Below are 18,416 nucleotides of genomic sequence, written 5' to 3'. Positions count from 1 at the left end.
CTCCTTAGTTTTGTGTATAAGGCTCTTCACAACTTGAGACTTCTCCAACCTCAGCTAAATCCATTTTCCACCTTAAATTCTCAGCCTTAGCCCCAGAGAGCTCACTTCTGCTTCCTAGACACTTGGCACTCTCTCTCACATCTGAACCCTAGACGACTTCTGCCTGAAGCCTCCTTCCCCCACTCTCTATACTGTGTTCATTGGGCTACTTCCCATGTGGCTCAGAGATGCCACTCTACCTACCCTGTGACTTGTTCTTTCCCAGAAGTCACTTAAGGGCCTCTTTGGGATGCCTTTGGAGCCCCAATCCAGCTGTCTCTCTTAGCACTCAGCACATTGTGATTGCTCGTGAACCTGTCTCTCTCCTCACCAGACCATGAACAGTTGAACGAGGACTACACTTTCTCATGTGTGTAACCCTGATACTTTATAAAAATGACCTTGCACCTCAGTTAGGGCCATATACATCATTCACTCAGTGAACGTTTTGTGAATCTACTAAGCTCTGTAGTCAATGCTGAGGATGTACTAATAAACAAGATGAGCTGGTCTTCATGAAACTGGTAAACAACGGCTTTATTCCTTTTGTGTGCTAGGTCACTTCAGTTGCATCCGACTCTGCGACCCTATGGACCATAGCCCGCCAGGCTCCTCTGTCAGTGGAATTCTCCAGGGAAGAATACTGGAGTGGGTTGCCATGCCCTCCTCTAGGGGATCTTCCCAACTCAGGGATTGAACCCACATCTCCTGCACTGGCACGCAGGTTCTTTACCACTAGTGCCACCTGGAAACCCCTTTTAAAGGTTGTTAATTCACCCTAGTCCAATATGCCTGGGTCGTTTTTCAATCTTGATCTTGCTGGAAACCACATTAGCTAGCCTTCTTGAGTGTGTCCTGTGCAGATTTGTTCTTTAGGACATACCTGGAGGTACCAGGTGTGCATTTAATGCTACCTTTTCTCTCTTTTCATTCTCAGAGCAGTTCTATGATATCAGGACTGTTACTCTCTTTTAACATGTGAGGAAACAGAAGCTTGCAGAATTTAAATCCTGGGTTTGCAAACGTCAAAGCAGTTTCAAACCCAGAGCCCAGAACTTTATGCTAAATCGATCAAGAGGCTCTTTGTGTCTTCATTGAAGTCACTGATAACAAATATTGAATAAAAAAGAGCTGAACTTTGAGCTGCCTGGGGCTGATATTACAGATCTCCTTCTTGGTGACACCAGACATTTATCAAACATTTCTATCAATCTCCCTACTAGGCAGCCCACCTTTCTTCATCCTGTCCTTAGGACATTATGAAGGCTTATTAAATGCCATAGAGAAATCAGTGTCCACCTTATCCACACACTGCCTTTATCTGCAAATCCAGCGCTCCCATCCAATAGGGAAATGGGCCCAACACCAGACCTCATAAATATCTGAATGATTGACTTGACTTTCTTCCCTTTTCTTTCCATTCCATCCACTAACTTGCAGCTGCGTAAATGCTTAATGCAATTACCCTTTAAGTCCTTAGATGTGCTGTCTCAGCGGCAGTATGCAAAGCTCTCTTCAGAGGTTGCATGGGTCCCTCCCACAAAATTATACAGTTGTGTATCTGTATGAATCAACCTGCTGCTTGCTCCAAAGAAGAGATCTCTGAAATCATGCATTTCCCAACCATTATATTGAAGTGCTGAGAGGCAGGGCAGGTGGGGCTGAACCCAGCTATGTTGAGGCTTGTTTCATCTCCAGAGAGAAGAGTTATCAGCCAGCCTTGCCTTGGACAGTGAGTGGAGGAGGAGAGCCCCTTTGACAGTGGACAGAAAGAGTTGCACCTGGAAAGAGACGTGAGTGTATCTTACTCTTCAAAATAAGACACAATTAGGTTCTAATTCCTTAATTCTTTTTGTCATTTTTTACTTGCTGCTTGATAATATAATCAGCAGGAGGGACGGTGGGAATAATTTTTTAAATAATTATTTCAACATAGTCTTGCCAGTTTTTCTCCATGAGGGTTAATGGCTTCTCATTAAAAAAAAAAAAAAAAAAAAAAAAAAAAGATTAAAGAAATGAGTCACGCAACTTTTGTTAAAACAAAACAAAACTATCTCTCTTTTTTCTTTTTTGGCAATTATGACAGTACCAATACAAATGACACCATTACAAATTGTTAAGTTGTAATTTTAGAAATAAAAGTGTGTTCCCAATGAGGCTATTTCAAAAGAAAAATTTAGCATCAACTCTGATATACCATCTGGTATTCAAATCACTTTGAAAAAAATGTTCATAGTAATGTGAATTCTCCTAGGACAAAGCTGGTGAGCAACAGGAGACTGTGGAATTAAACAACCTCGAAGAAACTGAATTCCCTTTCGCATTGCCTCTTTCTGTGTGATCTGCTCTGTCAGGAGTCCGATTTTAGTTTGATCTCAATCAGAGGGGCATAATTTATGGAAGAAATTTAAGAACGGGTGTTCTAGTTACTCTTTTTACCATGCTATCTTTAAAGAAGCTCTGAATTCTCCCCTTAAATCTACCTGACTACTGATGATTCTGAAACTCCAAGAACGAAAAATGGGTTGGATCCTTTGTCTTCTTCTGCCTATGCTATTGAGAACAACAGCCATCAAGTTTAGAACAGGGCACACTTTTAAAAGCTGATTCATATTGTGTTACTAGGTCCTTCAGAAGTCGTCTTTGGCATGTTAATTAGAATCTAAAAATGTAATGACAGTTAAAATTTTTTAAAGTTTTTTTTTAATTGGAGTATAATCTCTCTATATTTATTTGATCATTTCAAACAGTCCACAAGTATGAAACTTACAGAAAAAAATGCCATCTGTAATTGTGCTGCGTTTCAGTGACTATCAAGGACAGAGAACTTATGTAATAAGTTGATGATGTAGACTTTTTGGCTCTTCACAGCTTATATAATTGTTGTTATAAAAAATATATATATTACTTTTGTTTTCTGTTTGAGGTACAGGACTCACTACTGTGTTACCCATGGAACATTTTTGCTTAATTAAGAACTGCGGTCAAGAGGGTTACTTGAATGTAAACTATTTGATTTCAAAGTTCATAAAGATAGTTGAAAAATTGAAAGTATATCTTGCTTGCTCTTCCTAACTTCAATTCTGTTCATCATTTAGGTGATGATACAAAGTATAAAATTTGTATTTGCAGAACATGTTTGAAAAGGAATTTAGCTGGTGAGTTCTAGAAAGTATTGTTCTCAGAGTCTTCCCAAGAAGGAGATAACATTACAAGTATTAACGTCCTCAGCTGACAAACTGAAACACAGGTTAGGATTGACTTGAGGTTTTACCATCTGCCCTTGTTGCTCAGCTGGTAAAGAATCTGCCTGCAATGTGGGAGACCTGGGTTCAATCCCTGGGTTGGGAGGATCCCCTGGAAAAGGGAAAGGCTACCCACTCCAGTATTCTGGCCTGGAGAATTCCGTGAACTGTATAGTCCATGGGGTCACAAAGAGTCGGACATGACTGAGCGACTCTCACTTTCACTTTACCATCTGCAGAGTTATAAGGAAACCAGCCTTCTGGAGTGGTTTCTTTGCATCCTACCTAAAATGGGAACAATATACTAAGCAAGGGAGAATGTTTGGTAAATGAGTTCCTAAGGGCTGGCTTACTGGCTTGGGCTGGGGCGGGGGGGGGGGGCACTTAAAAATAATAAGGACGAAGATAATTGGTGCAGTGTCTTTCCATTTTATGTCTTTAATTTAAAAATAAAAATATCTACAGTTTCTGTTCTTGTAGAACATAAAATGTCTTCATATTTCTTGGACTTATTGGCTGTACATTTTGCTGATTTGGAAGCAGCTGCAGTATTGCTTTTCCTACCCAAAAGAGAATTTATAAATAGTACTGGTCAGTATCCAATATGTGTGATTTTTTTTAAACTGGTGACTGAATTGTCTTTAGGAAGTATATTTTTAGTGTAAAAACTATAATGCTGTATTATGGTAGTTCTATGAAATAGATTTTAAAATATGTATATTCCACACTGAAATGTAAAAATGACATTAAAAAGAGAAACTCAGTCAATGATTAAATATATTCATTCAACCCTTTAAATATTCCACCAGCCAGCATTTACTGAGGACCTACTCTGTGTTGGGCACTGTTCCAACAAGGATATTTTGAATGTCTTCTCTGTTCCAGGAACTGTCCCAGGCATTTGAAATACAAAATTCATAAAGTACAGTCTGTTTTCTTAGGGAACTAAGGATCAGTACTATTGTGGGAAGAAGGGATGATCAGTTAGTAGCTGACTAGGTCAGGGAAAAACCTCGAGGTTATGGGCAATGGTCCCCATCACCATTGGACTGAAATATTTTATTTAAATTTTTCAGTACAGATTACATCTAACATCCTGGTTGTTTTGGAGGATGGCTACAAGAGACACAGGTAAGAGATTCTGGAACAGTGGGGATAGTTGTTGTTCAGTCACTCAGTCATATCCAACTCTTTGTGACCTTATGGACTATAGCATGCCGGCCTTCCCTGTCCTTCACCATCTTCCGGAGCTTGCTCAGACTCATGTCCATCAAGTCAGTGATGCGATCCAACCATCTCGTCCTCTATCATCTCCTGCCTTCATCTTTCTCAACATCAGGGCCTTTTCTAATGAGTTGGCTCTTCACATCAGGTGGCCAAAGTATTGGACCTTCAGCATCAGTCCTTCTAATGAATATTCAGGATTGATTTCCTTTAGGATTGACTGGTTTGATCTCCTTGCAGTCCAAGGGACTCTCAAGAGTCTTCTCCAACACCACAGTTCAAAAGCATCAATTCTTTGGCGCTCAGCCTTCTTTATGGTCCAACTTTCACATCCATACATGACTACTGGAAAAACCATAGCTTTGACTATACAGACCTTTGTTGGCAAAGTAATGACTCTGCTTTTTAATATGCTGTCTAGGTTTGTCATAGTGTAAATACCTTCTCCTCCATGAAACCTCTAGCAATCTGTCCAGCTGAATATAACTATTTAGTCAAACTCACAATGCTTTTGTTCTTATGTCATATATCTATGTTTCTATATCTGTAAGTCCCTATATCTGTCTGTCTGTCTCTGCATGGCAGCTCTGGGGTCTAAGAGCAAGTGTTCCAAGAGTCAGGACATAGAAGATACCAGCCTCTCAAGTCCCCTTTCATTTGAGAAAGGCAAGATTTCAGAGAAGAATTTTTTTTAAAGCTGGCTTTAAAATGTCCCTGTCTGCCTGGCTACCAGACTAATATCCTTAGTGACATTTTTAGAACTACATTAAATTCCAAATGCTACATATATATGTAGTAGCAGTATATATAAAACATAATAAAATGTATGATTGCATTGATTTTCTGATTTGCACTATGGAAAACACACGCAATGAATTTTGCCACTCAATAATTGCCCTTTGGTTACCTCCCTTAAACAGTATATTTTATAATACATTGTTACTAGAGGAAGGATTATTTTATCAAATGCTCTTTACCTGTTGCTTTCACTGGTGTTGTACATTACCTCACAATATTTTCTTATAATTGTAGCAGATTAATTATGTGTAATCTATGTATTATTTATTTATTGAAATAGCTATGGTAATTTCTGACTTTCTTAATATATCAGGAGTAACTCATTTCTTCACATTAATAGTGCATATGTGAGTGTATATGTTTGTGTTAAAATAACATCTTCACGTGTTACTAGTTTCAGTAGGATAAAATTTCAAGGATTATTCCCTCTGAAGCTTTTAGGTAGGAGAAGATGAAAAACTGGGCAAAGGGGAAAATTTCATCTTACTGCAGTGTATCACACAATTAGGTACTTTATGGGGAATTTTATGTCTTCTACTAAAATAGCCAGCATTGGATGTTTTCAGAAATAGGATATTGGACTGATCAGATCATTGGTCAGTTCTGCTATGGTAATTTCTGTTTGCCTAAAGAGGGTGTTTTTTGCTTGATTTGAATACACGTTAGAAAATAGTCAATGTTCTTTGTTTAGATTTCTTGAATCACACCATGCTAGGAACGGCCATACTACAAGATTTCTTACTTGTCAAAGTGCTTCTTTTTCAAGTGTTATGGTAGGAGAATCATTTAATGGTGTGAGAAGAGATTCATAGCATGTTACATGGAAAAAAACATTATAGAAAAAATATAAATTACAGTTCCTTTTTATATTATATACACAAAGGAAAGCCTTTGGTAGTAGAGTTGTGGTTATGATCACAATCTTTGGTGTAATTTGGAGGGTCCAGTTTCAAATCCTAGCTTCTCACTTTATTAAATATATGACCTTTGACCTAGAGCAAATTACTAAACATATTTCTGCCTTAATTTCCTCATTTGCAATGGAGATGATGGGTTCGTACCTTAAAGATTATTTATATTATCTGTTCTAAATTATTTATATATAATAGAGAACAGAGATCAGTACAAAGTACTCAATATTGTTAAAATGATATTGTTATTATTAATGAATAATATTAATAATGCTTACCTTGGATAATTTGGCTTAAAAGTAATTTTTATTTCTTCTTTATAATTGTATTTTCTAGATTGTCTAAAATTGCCATGAATAAAGGTTAAATTATTTTAAATAAGAGAATAATTAAATTAAATAAGAGAAATTAGAATACTCTAATTTATATTAGAAATTTTTAAACACAACTCCAGCCCTCTTTAAGTCTTCTAAGCAGATACTACTTTACGTGATTTTAGTTTTTATTTCATTCTTCTTAATGGATTAAAATTGGAATGTTACTGAGTTATTAAGATCTTAACAGTTCCACAGAAATAAGGTTAGCAGACAAAAATGTAAGTAGCTTTTCATCTCAAAATATTATTTATAATAATAAATATTAAGACAGACTTTTTATCACTCATTACAACTTTTTAAGTTTCTAAAGTTACTTTAAACGAAAGTGGATCACAAGAAAATGTAAAAAGCAAAATTATATGCTTGAGGGAAAAAGAATTTAGTAAGTCACTGCTTGTTAATTCAAGGTTAGTTCATAAAAAGAAAGAATGAAAGCTGACAATTATATATCTAATTGGTAAGAAAATGAAGATTTTTCCCACTAGAGCATAAACATGTCTATTTTCTTCTTTTTATTTTATTAAACAAATTAATCAATATAATAGGATATACTTCAATAATCATTCAGATCTTTACTAAACAATATATCTTACTTTGTAAAACTATGTATGAAAATGGTGTGCAAATAGAATATTCTTGCACTTTAGAGAATGAGTCATATAATAATGTATATATATTAACGAGCTACAGACCAATTTGAATTTTAGTTTTAAGGATATTTTCTCTCCCCCACCCCCAATTTAATTTTATCAAATTTAGTATCTTTTTCTCTAAAATATACTGTTCTATTCTGATCTGAATATACAGTAATATATGTATATGTGTATGTATATACAGGTATTCATATACACTGACATATATACATATATGTGTATGTATGTGTGTGTGTATTGCAAAAAGACAAGTTGAGGATATACTTTTTAGCTCTACAGAATACATTCATTCTGGCTATAAACTCTTAGCTTGTAGTAATTATACTTCCCACAAATTATTATGGAAAATATTTTAAAGATTTGTAACAATGATAGTAAAGGAGTTTTAGCCCATTTTTCCCCCTAGCTCCTATAGTCATAGACCCAGGCTTTTAGGAGCTGAGAGATTCACTGCTTTCTGGCTTGTGGTTAGGAAACCCATTGTAAAAATTATCACAGATTTTTCCGGGTCCAGGTTGTGACTAAGACTAGATCTTCTGTCTCAGGCTGGCTTCCTAATTCACAGCACAATTCTTCAAAAGTGACTGATTTCACAACTGGTTTCTCACTGTAAAAAAGGACACATTTAAAGGAAAAAAAAAAAAAACACTTTAAAAATATATGACTTGTGACAACGCTGCAATTAGCACCAAAAATATGGCCTCTGTAAAACAGTGGTTCAACGTGGTACAAAGCCTTTAGGTCTGTGCACTGTGAATGGGTTTGTCAATGAAGAATACATTGTTAATGTGAAAAATGAAGCCAATATAGATTTGGTATTAAACTTTAAAATTCTTTAATGACTTTTAAGTTCTTCCTAGACAGTAGCTCGAATATTTTATTTTCTAAATAATGATATATGAACCCAGAGCCATTTTGTTATCACTTTTAAAGTCACTTGATTATCACCTTTGTTTTGTTTTTCTTGACATTGAATGTTTAAAACCAGATTCTTGGCCAATGACAAGGCAGATATATAGTTACCATCCAATGATTAGACCTGTACAGAGATAGAAATAGCTTCTAGCTGGTAGACTTGGCTGAGTCCTTCATCAGGTTTTCCAATCCACAGATACATGCAGTGTTATTTTAAAGAAGTTCTTTCTGTCTGTATTTTTTTGCCTGAATACTCTACCTGCTGCTGAAAAAGATTTGAGGTTCTTTTTGGAGATACATTATTTTTTGATACCCTGAAACAATTTTTAAGAGCATTTCTCAATATAGGCAATAACTTTCACAACTTCTCCAGTTTATTAACAAGAGGACTTGGACAGCTCTTTAGGGGGTTGTAGGAAATACATTTTTCATCCCTACCTTTTTCTTTCCCTCTGAAATAACATACTCAACGTGTAGGAAAGGAGGAGAACCACATGGTCTGCATTGTGATCTCAGTAGTTTCTTTTTGTAACTGGACATAGAAAAAGACTTAATTTAATTTAAATGAATGTGTTGGAGTATTAACCAAAGATGATGCTTCTTTTGTGACATTAAAAAATAATAATAGCAAAGGCATCTTAGTTTACACATTACTTTAAAATTTTGGAAAAAACTTTCCTGAATATAATCTTATTTGATTTTTTGCAGGTTCTAGATAGAGTTTGTATTGTTATTCCTACTTTATAGATGAGAAAACTAAGCCTCTGAGAGACCTTGCAGGTGGTGAATGTCAAACCAAGTCTAGAAATCATAGTAACCCTTAATCCAAGGATACCACATATTATCTTGATGATGACTTTGGTTCTAAAGAAGTCACAGTGACAACTCAAAACCAGACTAGCAATTAGAATAAAGGAAAATTAGGGTTGATATCGGAGAAGGCGATGGCACCCCAGTCCAATACTCTTGCCTGGAAAATCCCATGGACGGAGGAGCCTGGTGGGCTGCAGTCCATGAGGTCGTGAAGAGTCAGACACGACTGAGCGACTTCACTTTCACTTTTCACTTTCATGCATTGGAGAAGGAAATGGCAACCCACTCCAGTGTTCTTGCCTGGAGAATCCCAGGGACTGAGTGGGGAGGGCCTCGCGGGCTGCCGTCTCTGGGGTCGCACAGAGTCGGACACCACTGAAGCAACTTAGCAGCAGCAGCAGCAGCAGGGTTGATATCTTAAGCAAAGCCTAAAAAACTAATCAAAGACTGAAATCTGGAATTTGGTATAAAACAGGATTTATCTGTATCATCTGTGTAGCTTAAATAGGAAAGATTAACAATTTTCCTGTTGATACTACTTTAGGAGCAAAACCAAATTAACAGCTTGGATTTGGGAGAAATAGATTTAAAAGTCCTGAAATCCTGGCTACCAAAGTATAGAAGTTGTATTACTTTATATTAAAAAAAAAAGGTTTAGGGAATAAAGCTTTATACTTGAGGAATTTTTAGTTGAGAGATTATTTTTCTTGCGATTGCACATGAATAGTCTATGAGATTAACTGTGCCAAATTCCATGGGTCTCTCTGTGCTCAGCATTCCTTGGTTCTTGCCTTTAATAATAGGATCGAAGGGGATGAGAAAAGATAGGAACAGGAGGGAGGGAGATGGAGGGAGAGGAAAAGAAAGAAATTGAATCTGTGGAAACAGAACAGTTCCAGGTGCGCCTCGGTGGGCCAAACAGAGCATTCAGTACAGTGTATTAACATGGGCTTGAATAATTCAAACTTTCAAACCGCAGGAAGAGGCTTTCCAGTGGGAGGAAAAGTCCCCATAATTAAAGCTTCCCTGGCACATGGAGGCAGCTGTATCCTCCGACAGACCGAGAAAATTGGACATGGCCTAATAGCCTAAGAGAACAGGGATGCTGGGGTGCAGCATTGTTAGAGTAGTGTTAGGTTTATTTTGGTGTTCTCCAATTATAAAGTCAATTCTCTGGATACCAGCTTCTTTTACATATTAATGGCCTAACCCTTGGCATATGGCAAAAATGTATATTCAACTCCGAGACTGCATGAAAAATGGAATAGTGAGTTCAGAGATGCCAGTGGCAGCGTGTTACATTTTTGAAAGGTAGCTTTCAAAATAAACAAGAAGATGGGAATTTTTTTCTATCAATATGCCAGTCATTTTAGAAAGAAAAATATTTCCTCACTTAATGTCTCCACATAAAGTGCTTAAGGGGTTCAAACTATTATGTGTATTTAATAGATATATGTATTCATACAGTTTCTGAATGCTATCTTAAAAATTATTTCTGTATGTACATTCCATCCATAGCAAATTTAAACTATGACTTCAATTCACTCCTTTCAAGTATTCAAAAATCTTACTTGATTTTAGTTGATCCAAGTGCCAAGTTTCATCAGCACCTTTTTTTTTTTTTTTTTTTTTGTAGAAGGTGCTTGTTTTTCCCCTCTGGTGCACTTCCTATTTGTAATTGCCTGCCATCTCCCAGTGTCTTCAGCAAGGAGGCTAATTGTCATGCTTGTTTTCTGGGGGCTGAATGCAGCAAAGGGTCTATCTGAAATAAACAATTCAGTGTATTCCTGGAGGCTTTGCCAGACTGTGAAAAGCTAAAACATATTGCCGTGTTCCCTCAGGGACTTCACAGCATGCCTGGGCTGAAGAAAGTGGAAAAAGAGGGTAACCACAGTATCTTCTACTTCCCCTTCCCTTTACTGACTTCTGAGTTAAAAGCTTACCTCTCTCTTCACATTGGATTCCCCTCCCACCCCGACATCCAGAACATTAATGCAGCCAGTGAGCTGTGTTCCAGGTGGCCGCAGGGGATGGGAAAATAGACACGGAAGGCAAGGAATCTGAAGGCTGCTGCTCCAGGGACAAAAGAAGTTTATTTTTATCAGTCTCTTTAAAAGCTGGCCAAAAAGCATCTCTGTCCTTTCAAAGGAATTCTATTACATTCAGGACAAGCTTTTAAAACTTTCATGATAAAACTGTATTATACAGAACCATCATTCCGAGAGTTAGATCTAACATTGTAAGACCACACTGGCATACTTCATAAAGTCTAAGTCATTTTAAATCATGTATTTTTAATTAAGGGATCGTGTTACCCTTATTAGCACCCATATATGTTGTACTGACTAAAGATGCTGCTGTGTTGCTCAGTCGTGTCTGACTCTTTGCCATTTCATGGACTATAGCCCACCAGGCTCCTCTGTCCATGGGATTCTGCAGGCAAGAATACTGGAGTGGGTTGCCATTCCCTTCTCCAGAGGATCTTCCTGACCCAGGGATTGAACATGGGTCTCTCACATTGCAGGAAGGTTCTTTACCATTTGAACCACTAGGGAAGCCCAGCTGACTAAAGATGCAGTAAGATAAAATATGTGAAACACTGAGATATTTGGAAGGGACCACCGAGACAAAGGTGTGATGTGTTATTGGGGAAATAGACATATCCCAGAGTACATTTCTTATTCTGCATTCCCAATTAAATGATATGTGAACTCTCATTTTAATGCTCAAAATCTGTTCCTAACAAGAACTTTGCCAAACTTATTAGACTATGGCCTTAAAGAAGTAGAACGAGTGGCTTCAATGTGTAACCACAAACCCATTGACCTGACAGTCTCACATTTACAGATTCCATTGTTAGCCTGATGATGATGAGAGGGTTTATGACTTTATTACTTGCTAGTTTTTATGATTCTTAAAGGCTCTGTCTATAGCTGAAAGTGCCCTACTTTGCTTTAATGGTAAATTGTGTATAAGCAGGTCAGATTATCTTCAAAGGCATACAAATGGAAATTGAATCTCTGAAGGCTCATCCAAAATAGAAGAGATGAGTAATATTTTTCTGACTTCAAAAATATCATACTTTCGAACTTTTTGAATGTCAGTGTAATGAAATAAACTTTAGAGACACCATTTGCTACGTGGAAGACAGAAAATGTTGGAAATAATTTCATAATTCAATATTCAGAAGACTCAGCTATAATCAACTATGTGATTGGGACAAGTCTGATTTTGAGTCCCATTTTATTAACTGGACTTGGATAACTGGCTCTGATCCCCTTCCCAGTGGTATGTCCTGGGTTCCCTCCCCACTGCTTAAGGGGAGGGCAGTCTATGTCCCAAATTTCAGCCTGTGGCCAGAATTCTCATTTTATCTGTTGAAAGGCTCTATAATGTAGCCCAGACTCTCCTTTCAGACTCAGCTCCCCATGTCCCTTTTAAGTCTTTTTTAACTCCATTGGCTGCCAAATGTTGGCCTATATGATCACCTGTGTCCTGAAATATAGCAGCCTATTGTCCTCAGGAACAAGTGAAGAATCCTGAATCCGGCCTAAAAAGGCCCTTCCTAAGTTGACATTGGCCTGAGTCACCTCAACTTCCCACTCCATGCTCCAGTCACCCTGAAAGACTTTCACCTTCCCAAATTCATGATTTTTTTCCCTCTATGTGGAATACTTTTACCAACATCTTCCTCTTCCTCTGTCTCTGTGTCTGTACTCTCTCTCTGTAATCCACACACATAACCACAAGCATCCGTATCCTGGAAAACCTCATTCTCTTCAGGGTTCATGTAGATAGTGTTTCTCTGAGAAGCCCTCCTGGGCTGGTTTGGCTGCCTTTGTGGATCCTTCTCTGGTTCCCAGGCCATGGACTTCTGCTTTGGTCCTGTTTATCACTGTGGATTGTAAGTGCCTTCCCTTTCCTGTTCTTTGTAGGAATTCTTTCCTTGCTGTTCCCAAAGCTATCTGAGGCTAGGGACCAGGGCATTTTTACCCTAGTGTTCCTATTCCTTGCTCTAGTGTCTGCTACATAACAGTTTCTCAGTAAGTATTTGTTGACTGGATCAGCGAACTAGAGCCAGTGCATCCAAACTCTCTCCCAACTTCTGAAAGGTAGCCCTTTTCCACCCAGCAGACCATGGCCACCTGCAGAAGACAGTCCCTCTGGCTGATTCTCCTGCCCTGCCCCATCCCTTTGAGGTAAATACCATCGTGCTGGACCATGTCCTGACTATAACAAGGGCTGCCGGGGTCCAGCCCCAGCTGACCCAGGGTATTCGAAGGAGAGACGGCATAGGCGAGGGTCAGGAAACAACTGCTTAATTAAACTTTAATTAAGGATATCAAGAGTAATAGAATAAGGATAGCTCAGTGAGGAAATTCAGTGGAGAAAAGAGGCTGAGTAGCTTGGTTTACGCAGGAGACCAATAAAACTTCAAGACAAGAAGTTTGCACCACTTACTTAGGCCGCAGGCGTCCTTCCGTTCTCCCGAAGGAGAGGAGACACTGAGGCCTCCCCGGTCGGATCTTAGAAGCCCAGGCATAATTAGCAAGCATGGTGGGTTCCGCGCTCCAGATGGAGACTCAGCCAGAATTTGGGAGAGAGAGTGACATGGGGAGACCAAGTTTCAGTGAACAAGGCCCGCACTTTATTTTCCAAAGTAGTTTTTATACCTTAAGTTATGCATAGAGGATAATGGGGGAAGGGGTGGAGTCATGCAAGGACAGCAGTTCCTGGTCCTAATTGAAGCCAGGCTTTCAAACTTATCATATGCAAAAGTTCAGGTGATTGACATCATCTTCTGGCCCGGAGGCCTGTTAACATTTTAAGAAACTTATTTTTCTCTAAAGGTGATTATTCCAAAGTCAGGCACCAGCCTCCAAAAAGCATTGGACAAAGCTGCATTTTACATTTCTATACACCCATTATATCAATCAATACACTGCCAAGGACACAGTAGGTAAGGAGTATGGAGACTTAGCAGCAAACATTGGCCCAACAAGTGAAAAACCCTTCACCAATACAATTTCTAATCAATCTTTTAACTACTCAAAGGAATCTGTGTTTAGGCAGTTTAGAACATCTCCTGCCTCTCACAGTTGGGAGGCTCTGAACAATCACATGTGGCCGGAAAAACCTATTCAGGCAGGCTAGAGGATTTCCAAAGGAGTTTTTAGGTTGAAACACTGTCACACCCAGGAATTACTAACTGGAGCTGTAAGCTAACTCTTTTTTCAGAGAGAGGTAGTGGGGGACAGCCCCCTGTAAAGTCAGAGGTGTAGGTGAAAGCACAAAGCAGAAAGTAGGCAGACTCTGGTTTGGGGGTAGATGCTCGAGAATTTCCAGGGGGACTCCTGAGGCTCGATCCCGCCTTTGCGTATGCCGAGCCTCCTTCCTCATGACCTTTGTCATGGGCGGAGTTCCTCACGCTGGCTCCCGGCAGTGATAGAATTCCAGTTGAGCTATTCCAGATCCTGAAAGATGGTGCTGTGGAAAGTGCTGCACTCAATATGCAATATGCACTCAATATGCAATATGCCGGCTCCCGGCAAAGGGCATTCTCAGGAAGCACTGAGATAAGGACAGTCTTCAGGAGCCAATACAAATGTGGATGCTCCCAGAATGGAGAGCACCCTTTATTGGTGTTTTCATCATTTAAATCTCACTGCAATTGTAATAAAAATATGGGACACTATGTTATACTCCATCACTGCATAATCTACATTTCCAACTTTGTAAAACACACCGAGCACAGATTCCACCTATTTTTCCCTAAATAGAAAAAAACAAGTTAAAGTTGAAACTATACTTCCATTGCAGAAGCCAATAGTGCAGTTTGCTGCTCTTCATGCCTCTTATCCTATGCTGAGAACAAACACAGTTTACAGGGCATTCCCTTAAGCAGTACTTCCACATTTCAGGATCATTGCATATACATCCTTGCTTTAATTCAACGCTGATAAACACCCAAGCACACACATCTAAACATTGACAGAAGGTACTGATTTTTCTTGTGAAGAAATATGATCAAGGAATAATCCTGAAGTTTTAATATCCTTACGTAGTTCCAGGTTTGTTTGCCTAATTCTTAACTTTTAAATCGATGATTTATTGTCATTAAAGTTCTCCAGTTTTGATCAGCAAACCTACAGTGCCCTGCCTATTTCTCCAAATGGAATTGATGCAATAAAGTAGAAGCAGGATGAAAATAGCTCACTGTTGTTGTCATGCTTGATTCTTTACTAAGCTTTGGAGTTTTTCCTGAGCGGTGAATTACTAATAACCTGATCTTGTTAGCTGCTCTCTGTCATTTGCTGTGGAGAACACATTTCCATCTGTTTTCAAAAGGAATCCTTTGAGATCTGCGTGTGTGCATGAAATTTTATGCAAAGAAAAAAGTGTTTCCCTAGACTTGGTCTTTTTTTGTGTAAATTCACTCAGAAGTCTTATCACTCCCTATTCATTTCATCTCTACCTCAACCTCAAGCATGTACTTTCTTCTCTACTTTCCCAGCCACCAGCCTTCAGCTTCTAATGGAAATTGGTATTCAAGAAATCTGAATACACTGATGAACAATTAAAACCTTGGAAATTTGTTATAAGAGTTTATAGTCTCACACTTTATTGGATTGTTAAAGAATACTGAAATATCACTGCTTTTTTAGTGAATGAAAAAGGCTTGACATTCCTCCCAAGCTGTTAAATTCATCTCAGTTTTCATTTTATTGCATTTTATTTTACTGTTAATTGGGGAGAATTTTTCTGTTCATTTGGACTCAAATCCTATAAGACTGGTAAATCTGCAAGCAAGATTATACAAAAAATGCCACCCTCCAGACAGAGAAATTAGTAATAATGACAAGAAAAAGAATAACATTTTAAATGGCCTACACTCAAATTCAAGAGGTAAAAGAATTAAACAGATTTTCTATTGATTTTGACGTATTTTTTAATTACAGCATGGTGTTCATTTATGGAGCCATATAAATCTCAGAAGAATAATTGAAGAGCACGTGTAAACCTGCTCCCTTGTCCCTTTTGGGTTTCTTCCCTCATGACTCAACCCAAATGTCAGGAAACAGCTGTCAGTCATGGGTGGCTGTGTTTAATCATCTATTGTTTCTCACACTAACCAAACCCCCAGAAGCCCACCCCAGGTGGCCTTTACCAAAAGTAAGAAATGAGAGCTACGGTCCTCTCTCATCAGGGATAATTAGGGTGACCTTTTCATGTTTGGGGAATTTTAAAATATATTTTAAAATATCAAAGTAAAAAAAGTCAGTCTTTTTTTCCATTATAATTAAAACTATAACCTAGACAAGGCAGCCTTTAATGAAAGCATTTCTGCTCAGCAAGGGATATAGGAATACATCTCTGAAACTAAACCTTTTAAAACATCCTTGAATATCTGCATATGGCATTTCCTGAAGTCATTGAAATTTCTATGTGTGTACTCAGGCATGGAGCTGTTTAGAATGAATTCCTTTATCAGGAACTGTTCCCTGCTTTTCTTTGCCTATGAAATGTTTTGTGTAACAAACATCATAACCCAGAAATGTATCTGTTTATTCAGCAGATGGAAGTGATAAATTTGCAACACGGAAAAGGACAGGGGGAAAAAACCAAGTCTTGCATTTATACAAACAGAGTTTTATTATTGTTAAGATTATTATTACTGTTTATTTAACTGCTCTTATAAGCAACTGCATATTTCCTGTTGTGAAGAAGCAAAAGGAATGTAATTAATTTTCTTCTTTTTTCCAGCATGGTTTATTACTTATCCATCATTGGCAGTTAATACCCTGTTGATACTATAATAACCAGGGAGAGCCACCACTGAATAGAATGAAAGAGAATTAAGTTTTTTAAAAAATAAACTTTCATAATGTATCAATCTTATCAGGGGTAAAAGCGATTCTCCTAATATTTGAAACTTTCAGTTGAAAAATTGTGACTCTTCTGAATTTCTTTATATCTTTCTACTTGGTCTTAAAACACAACGCCAAAAACATTCTGATTTAATGTAAAGGAAAGTCAACCTGGTAAAGCTAAAATAGGTCTGATTGATGTTCATTCTTTGCCAGATGCACCATTCCCTTCTTTAGCTAGAGATTTGTCCTCATGCAGCCAAAGGATCATAATGTCTTCCAACAGTGTCTAAAATAACCCCATTCTTCGACCATCATTCCATTTCCTTATGTCTTGATATAAACAGAGGGATACAGGAAAGAGCAGGTACGTCATCAAAGGTAAGTCAAGTGGATCAAGTAGAAAAGAGGGAACATATGCATGTGTTTGGAAAATAGGCCTTTTTGTGCCCATTAGACTCCACTCTTAGCTGTAGAAATTGCCCTGTATTTTATGAAATTTGGGCTATGGAGAGGAAACTAAAGTGCAGGGCTGAGGTCATTTAATGTATTTCACCTGGAAATATTTACCCATCGGAGACTTGGTTTTTTTTTTTTTCTTTCCTTCTCTCTACTGCCACAGCTTTTGGAGATTTAGCTATGGTAGATCATGGGCTAATTTACTCAAATGGAATTTGTACAGAAAGAGTGCTTTCTGCTTTTTAATAGCTGGTTAGCAGAGTACCCTTGCCTTGCATAAAACCCTAAGTTACCCCACTGATTAAGATGGCACTGAACACTTACTCTCTCACCATGCCAGTATTTATTTGTGAGTTAATTTATTAAAATAATAAATACATACAGAACATTCTGTGTGCATGGCAGATGAAGTGTTATGAGCACATTCAGAACAATGCATTAATTAATCCTTAGCATGACTTAGCATTGTATTGTAGGGTGGCCAAGGGAATGAGGACCAGATAAGTCCACAGTTCTCACCCAGCTCTGTTAGTTAAAAAAGTCACTTAATTTCTCTAGTCTTTGCTTTTGTAAAAGAACTAACATAGACATGATAGAGGCTTCAGTTTCCCAAACTTGCCTTCTTTCTTTGTTACCTTTTCTCTCTTTTTGGCATCTACCAACCCTGTGAATTTTGATGAGCTAATAAGGAGTTTTCAGGAAATACTTTTCAGATGGTTATCAGATTATATCAAAAACCCTAGAGCAAGAGGCATGAGAACAAGAACAATGACCAACCTGAGTTTCTATCAACACTGAAAAGTGCTGCCTAAGCCAAAACCATGAGGACTTTCCTCTGTCCCAGAAGTCAGCAAACTGTATAATATAGGCTTTGGGTCAAAGACCTGTCACTAGTTTTTCTACTACCTGGGACCATTTACACTTTTAAATGGTTGAAAAACATCCAAAGAAGGATATATTGTGACACGTGATAGCTATATGATATTCAAATTTCAGTATTTATAAATAAAGTTTTAGCCTTTGACTGTATGGATCACAATAAACTCTGGAAAATTCTGAAAGAGATGGGAATACCAGACCACCTGACCTGCCTCTTGAGAAACCTATATGCAAG

General features: G+C 38.0%; 1 protein-coding gene across 8 annotated transcripts in view; it reads left to right on the top strand.

Moving 5' to 3' along the window:
- HS3ST5 (heparan sulfate-glucosamine 3-sulfotransferase 5) overlaps positions 1 to 18,416 on the top strand; it is a 296,454-nt gene that overhangs the window by 46,939 nt on the left and 231,099 nt on the right. Inside the window, exons 2-4 of one of the 8 annotated variants that reach the window (XM_044924416.2) lie at positions 1,738 to 1,832; positions 3,138 to 3,197; positions 4,361 to 4,415. The exons of 4 other annotated variants lie outside the window; for them this stretch is intronic. The gene's annotated coding sequence lies outside the window, so the exon portion shown is untranslated. The remainder of the gene's footprint in view (positions 1 to 1,737; positions 1,833 to 3,137; positions 3,198 to 4,360; positions 4,416 to 18,416) is intronic. 3 more of the 8 variants (XM_044924417.2, XM_025294737.3, XM_044924418.2) reach the window with 3 other exon arrangements.

Source organism: Bubalus bubalis, chromosome 10, assembly GCF_019923935.1.
Source record: "Bubalus bubalis isolate 160015118507 breed Murrah chromosome 10, NDDB_SH_1, whole genome shotgun sequence".
Lineage (NCBI taxonomy): Eukaryota > Metazoa > Chordata > Mammalia > Artiodactyla > Bovidae > Bubalus > Bubalus bubalis.
The sequence above is the reverse complement of the archived record's forward strand: the minus strand, read 5'-3'. Positions and strand labels throughout refer to the sequence as shown.